The following is a 6,968-nucleotide window of genomic DNA, read 5'->3' on the forward strand; positions in this document are numbered from 1 at the left end:
TTTAAAACCGGATTGTATTTCCTATGCTCAATTTAAACTGTTCCTACAAATCACCACAGCCGCAAAGCAAACCATCTCCAAAGCTTGGAAAACAGCTACGCTTCTAGTTTCTGAAACCAGAAATAGAGTACATCAAGCCATGCTCCACTCAAAATCAGAAGCCATAACCAATGATTCCATAGACATATATGAAACAATATGGAACCCATGGGTGACCTATACTATCTCATCTAACCCAGATGATTCTCTATTGAGACCTTGGTAGGATATTGTAAGCCAGTAACATTTTGGATACAGTCCCTCTATATTATTACTATCTCTATTATGTAACGATCCCGGAGCCTTTCCTCTATCCTGTACTGCCTTTCCTATCCTATTGTTTTCATCACTTTCCACTTTTTATACTCCACATTCTGTCCTTTTTCTTTCTTTTATCTCTCACTTCTTCAAATATATAGCTCAAGCTATCTCATTATATAAAATGGTAAATGTGAATATGTAAATACGATGTCTAATTTTGCTCCTATTGTTTTAATATTTAACATGAATAAGATCCTTCTCCCCCCTATTTCGGCCAGTTTTTGAACCGATTCATTGCTAAAATTACAATTGCTCCATAGCTATAGTTCATATCATAATTATATCCGGTTCCATTTATATCACAATATTCTATAATATTTTATATGAGTTCAAATGCAATAGACTAACATGATTGGTTTGACTATAAAAAAAAAAAAAAAAACACAACCCCCTCCTGAACCCTGTACTAGGAATCCCTAACTACTGGGAAGATAAACTAAAATAACAGTTAACAGTCAACAATATGCTGTATTTATTCTGCTGGCCAGCTTGTCAGGGTCCAACCATTACCAAGTACCTTTAAGAACTGATGCAGGCACTATTACTGTTTCTTGCAGAAAACACCGTCCTTTATTTATCCAGGTGTAATGCAGGGTTGGCCAGCAGTCTTTTACCACTTTATGTCAGCAGATCTCCTTCTGCCCACTGGCAAAGTGTACACCTGTAAATGTCCTCCATGTCTGGCTCAATAAGGCAGCAGGTTCGACCAGCATCCGGGACATTCTCCAATGCTCTGGAATGGCTGCCACTGTGTCTCTCCATTCCTGAGGTGTAGCAGTTCACTCACAGCCTCAGTCTCTTACCAGTTGTCTCTGCCACCTCTCCTCAAACCAGGAACACAATTACAACACTCTCCATCCTCTTCAACAGTGCATAGCTGTGCAACTGGGAGCTGAAGTCTGAGAAAATAAAGCTGTAGTGCATGCTAAGTCTCTTCGGTAACCACATTTCCCCTCAGAGTCTCTAAGAGTCCACATCCTCAGTTTGCCCCCTAATGGATGGAGGGCAGCTTATCTCTGGCTGCTGTTTTATATTACAAGTTCCCGCCTGTGACTGTGCAAACATCTTTGCTGCCAAACACAATGGGCCAGATTCATAGAGAACTGCGGCGGCGTAACGTATCATCTTTAAGTTACACCGCCGTAAGTTTTCCTCGTAAATGCTTGATTCACAAAGCACTTGAGTGTAAACTTGCGGTGGAGTAACGTAAAGATGTCCGTCGCAAGCCCCGCCTAATTCAAATGGGGCGTGTACCATTTAAATTAGGCGCGTTCCCGCGCCGAACGTTCTGCGCATTCTCCGAAATTTCCCGACATGCATTGCGTGAAATTACGGCGCCCTGACGTGTTTTTTGAATGGCGACGTGCGTAACGTACTTTCGTATTCCCGGACATCTTACGCAAAAAAAAAAATTTAAATTCGACCCGGGAACGACGGCCATACTTTAACATGGCTCGTGTAAAGTTAAGCCATGAAAAAGCAGGCCTAACTTTGTGACGGGAAAAACCGACTAGCGACGACGTAACGAACGCGCGTACCTTCGTGGATCGCCGTAAAAGCTAATTTGCATACCCAACGCTGGAAAATGACGCAAACTCCACCCCGCGGCAGCCGAAGTATTGCATCCTAAGATCCGACGGTGTATGTCAATTACACCTGTCAGATCTTAGGGCTATCTATGCGGAACTGATTCTATGAACCCCTGTACAACCCCTCATTCATCTTGTATCTGGATGGCACCGATACATAGATGATGTTCTTATGATCTGGGAGGGTTCAATTCCAGAGCTTGAGCGGTTCATGACTATCATGAACTGCAATGATTTTAACCTTAAATTCACTATGAATTTTAGTAGCTCTCGGATTGCTTTTCTCGATGTCACCCTGCTAAAGAGCCCTGATGGGACCCTATCAACGGGACTCTTCAGAAAACCCACAGCGGGTAACACCATATTACACGCCACCAGTGCCCACCCCTCTCCATTAATAAAATCAATACCATATAGCCAATACCTGCGCCTCAAGCGAAATTGTTCGACGCAAGAAGATTTTCTTCTAGAGGCGGCAGGACTTGCTAATGGGAACGTGCTAATGGGCACCTTCGGTCACTCCTTTTGACTCAGACAGGAAAGAAATCCTCCGATAACAATGAGGCTGTTAGGATAATTACAAAATACCACTCCCAACATCAACTAACTAGAGACATTTTGAAACGATTTTGGCATCTGCTTTTGATCGATCCCCAATTAGGACCTTTCGTACCAAAGGAACCTGCGATTACATATCGCCAAGCTCAGTCACTCAGGGACCACCTTGTGACCAGTGAGTTTAAAGGCACCTTTAGGTGTGACCCATGCAAGAGGAAAGGCACCTTCACTTGTGGAGGATGCTCCATTTGCCGTTATATTAACTCCGATCGGCAAATTGTTCTACCCAATGGCCAACTCCATAAACCCAGACACTACGCCAATTGCAAAACCTTTGGCGTAGTGTATTTGCTAACTTGCCATTGCAAGAGGTTTTATGTGGGTAAGACCAAACTACCCTTCCATAAACGGGCATCCCGTCACCTGCATGCCATGCGTACGGGCAATCCTGATTTACCCCTTGGGCGTCATATTCTGACCGAACACGTTGGACACTTTCTGGGGGTCACATTTTTGATCCTTGATAGAGTCCATCCTAACCCCAGAGGGGGGGATTGGAACAAAATCCTCTTACAGCTCGAAACCCGTTGGATCGCTGAGCTAGAGGCCAATCACCCTCCTGGTCTTAACGAGCAGATCAGTTTTAGGCCCTTTTTGGAGGGCTTTTCATCTGGGGGGTGCGAGAAAGATTGATACGATACTGTGTTTGGTATTTTTGCCTTTTTCTGTTTGCCTTTTGTATTTCATGTTTCTTGTCCAATTGACTTCTTTGTTTTCATCGTTGTGTAAACATTGATGATTTATGTAATCATTATTATGTCCATGTATCCCCTGCGCATTCCCCTTTTTAGGGACTTCCCACAGGCTCAGAATTGTTGTCCGTGCGGTGTTTGTTTCACTATATATAGCTGGGCGCACGTAAGCCGTCCCCCTTTTAAGGGACGGCTTCCCCAGACCTGGTCCCTTCGCACCTTTCAGGTGTCGTTTGACCTAGGGTCTATACCTGCGCCCATAACAGGGATTTGTAAACTGCAGGGGTTTCATTCCTTTTACCCCTGGCTTTCTTGCATGTCCCTGGATCTCCTTTTGGCCCTTTGTCCATATACTTACTACTTTAATACCTTTACCTCGTTTGTGTCCTTGGCCTGGTATACATTGAACAATGTCCCCTCCTTATTTAAATGGCCTTATCATTTTCCTATTATATATTTTATGTCTGGTGTCCTTCCCAGCAGCTTTTTTTTTTTTTTTTTTTTTTTTGCCGTTTTTTACAACCAATAATCATTTCCCAGTTTAACCTTCACTGCTGACACCTTCTCAGCAGTCTTTGTCTCCGCACCGCCCCTTCCCTTTACATTAGCCTATTCCCATTTACTTCCTGTCCCACTCTCCTTTCCGTGTCAGGTGACTGACTGTCACCTGACAGGCCTTCTCAGTCTTTTCCCCATGCTATCTGTTTACTACTGCCCACTTCCACACTACCGGCCTATTACGGCTCGCCTGGTCTCTCCGACCACGCCCGCCGTACCTAGGCCCGCCCCCTTACTTCCCTATATAAACCTCTAGCCGTCCAAACAATGTCAGACATTGCTGGACGGCAGAGGTACTAGTGACATGTCTGGTGGCCACACTGAGCGCTTGTCTCTTGTAAGTACTCCCTTACTCTGGATCCTTTTATTTATCACCTTTTGCATTGGTTCCCTCCTTCCTTATCTAATGCCTGTTTCTATTGCCATCCATTGTATTCACAGATTGGAGCTCTGCTAGCTCTCTACTGACACCTCTGGCCAAATTTAATATGACACATTTCTGCTAACCTCAGGTATGCAGTTATTTAATTATTATTTTTTGACATATTTTTCTACATATGGTTAGGTATTTCATTACATGTATATTTATCCTGTCCCTTTTTTATGGACAGGTTTTTACATTATCATATGTTACTTTGTGACTATATGGGCCTGAGGTCTTGCTATATGTGATTCTGCACCGCCGGCTTCCTTCCTCTTAATTTCATCCAGAGGAGTCTTTCTGCGTCCTGATAGTGGTGTCCTTTCTCTGGGGTGTGCAGGGTTGATTAAACGCTGTGATTGGTATGTGTGTGTTTTTATCTGCACCTTTTGATGTATTTATTGCCATTTTTCTATTTTGTAACACTTGCAACATATATGCTTTCTTTGTTTTTTAGAAAAGTGGTTCTTATACTCGTTGACTACATATACTTCGACCCCTGATGAAGGGTAATCCGAAACGCGTAGGGCCGTGTATGTCTTCATGGACCTTGCTTTTCAATGACACCTAACCATGTATTGTTTTTAAATAATTCTATGTGATATATGTGTACAATTTCCATTTTTGAATATTAAATTATCTATTTTTTGGATTACTGTGATTACTGTATACCTTTGTTGCCTTTAAAGCCCCATTTAGGGGGTCCCTCCACTTTTTCCTGTTTACCAGGGGTGTTGGCAACTTACGTGAATCATATAGAGATGTTCCATTTATGATTCTATGAATCAGTCGCATAGTTAGGAAGACCCTGAAACAGAGATACGACGGCGTATCAGGAGATACGCCGTTGTATCTCTTTTGTGAATCTGGCCCATAATCCTTTCCACAGACATGTGCTCTTGTTCATTAGAAACAGTGAACTGACAGTCAGATCCGTGTGGCTGCACTTCTGACAATTCAGTAGACCTGGTTACACTTTATTAAAGAAATGTTTCTGAGATAAAATGGATTTTATTATGCTTTTTGCAACAATAGTAACAGAAATGTATGGCTTAAGCTTGAACCTGAACCTTAATTAGAGACGCACACAATGCAGTTTCTCAGAACATTTTGGAAATTTATGGACATGCTTTTTCATAAGGTGGAACTATAATGAAAGAAAAAACTCCTTACTTTGACAACCCTGTCACGTTAAATGCATAGTTTGTCATGCCACCAATATAAGAGAGAGCCTGGAGCACCGGTTTCAGAGAAACATTTCAGTTTTTTCTTTTTTTTTACATTAAAGAAAACAGAATGCCCACAGAAGATGATATTTCAGTATAGATTCACAAACTCCAGTAAACAAAACAATTAATTAATCACTTGACCTCCAGAATATTAACCCCCCCTTTCCTGACCCGGCCATTTTGGGTGATACTGCACTGCGTTGCTTTAACTGACAATTGCGCGGTCGTGCAACGTTGTATCCAAATAAAATGTATGTTCTTTTTTTCCCACAAATAGAGCTTTCTTTTGGTGGTGTTTGATCACTACTGCAGGTTTATTTATTTATTTTGCGCTATAAACAAAGAAAGACCAACAATTTAAAATATATATATATATATATATATATATATATATATATATATACACAGTGTATATTTTTTACTCTGCTATAAAACAGATCTCAATTTTTTAATTACATTTATTCATATAATTAGGCCAATATGTATTTTGCTACATGTTTTTGGTATAAAAAAATCCTAATAAGCGTATATTAATAGGTTTACGCAAACGTTATGGCAGCTAAAAACTGTGGGATATATTTTTTTCACTAGAAATGGTGGCAATCAGCGACATATAGCAGGACTGAAATACAATCGGACACTAACAGACACTTTTGGGAACCAGTGACACTACTACAGTGATCAGTGCTAAAAATATGTACCGTCACTTTACTAATGACACTGTCTGGGAAGATGCTAAACACCTAGGGTGATCAAAGGCTTAACTGTGTGCCTAGCCAGTGTTTTGGTGTACACTGTGTGCTGTTTTTATTAGGTTAAGAGATGGATTCTAGTCCCTCCTTACCAGAAACAAAGAATCCATCTCTTCCCCCCTGTCAGAACAGCGATCTACCTTGGTTACATATGCAGATCACCGTTCTGTGCTCTTTACTGACTAGCGGCGGTTGCTGGAGGACATTAAGTGCCCAGCAAAGCAGATTGGATTCTGCTGTGAATATTCAGAGCAGAAGCACCGCACCCCCTGCAGTGCCTAATCACCTATATATATATATATATATATATATATATATATATACGGAAACGGTGCACAGCTGTCGCCCTGTAGCAGTAAAACTGCTTTAGGGCGGTCAGCAAGTGGTTAATTAAAAATCATTGGAAGTATACCAAATTAAAGACATGTTCCCTGAGTCGAGTCAGTATATATGTAAAGCTGGCCATACACTAGTAGACTTATGTTAAAGATTTTTTTTTAAGAAAGTTTGTTCGATTTTCTGGTCATTAGTGGGGTCAAATTGATTTTCATTTTCAAATCCAGTCCAATATTTAAAGTCATCAAATGCACTGAGAATTTTACTATGAACTTTTGTAGGTAAATTGGTGTGACTGTTTGTTCAAAAATCTACTTTTTATGTCCAGATAGACTTTCATGATTGACAATCCCCCCGGGGGGGAACTGTCTGCCTGTACTACCTGGGGGGGATCTGTCTGCCTGTACTACCTG

At 41.4% G+C, this 6,968-nt stretch overlaps 1 long non-coding RNA gene across 1 annotated transcript; it reads left to right on the plus strand.

Moving 5' to 3' along the window:
* Nucleotides 1-3,980: 3,980 nt before the first annotated feature.
* On the plus strand, nt 3,981-4,893 carry LOC120944787. The gene is made up of 4 exons (XR_005750472.1): nt 3,981-4,154; nt 4,259-4,329; nt 4,429-4,600; nt 4,696-4,893. It is a non-coding gene; the product is annotated as an uncharacterized LOC120944787 (long non-coding RNA).
* Nucleotides 4,894-6,968: the final 2,075 nt, after the last annotated feature.

The sequence above is a fragment of the Rana temporaria genome, chromosome 1 (assembly GCF_905171775.1).
Source record: "Rana temporaria chromosome 1, aRanTem1.1, whole genome shotgun sequence".
Lineage (NCBI taxonomy): Eukaryota > Metazoa > Chordata > Amphibia > Anura > Ranidae > Rana > Rana temporaria.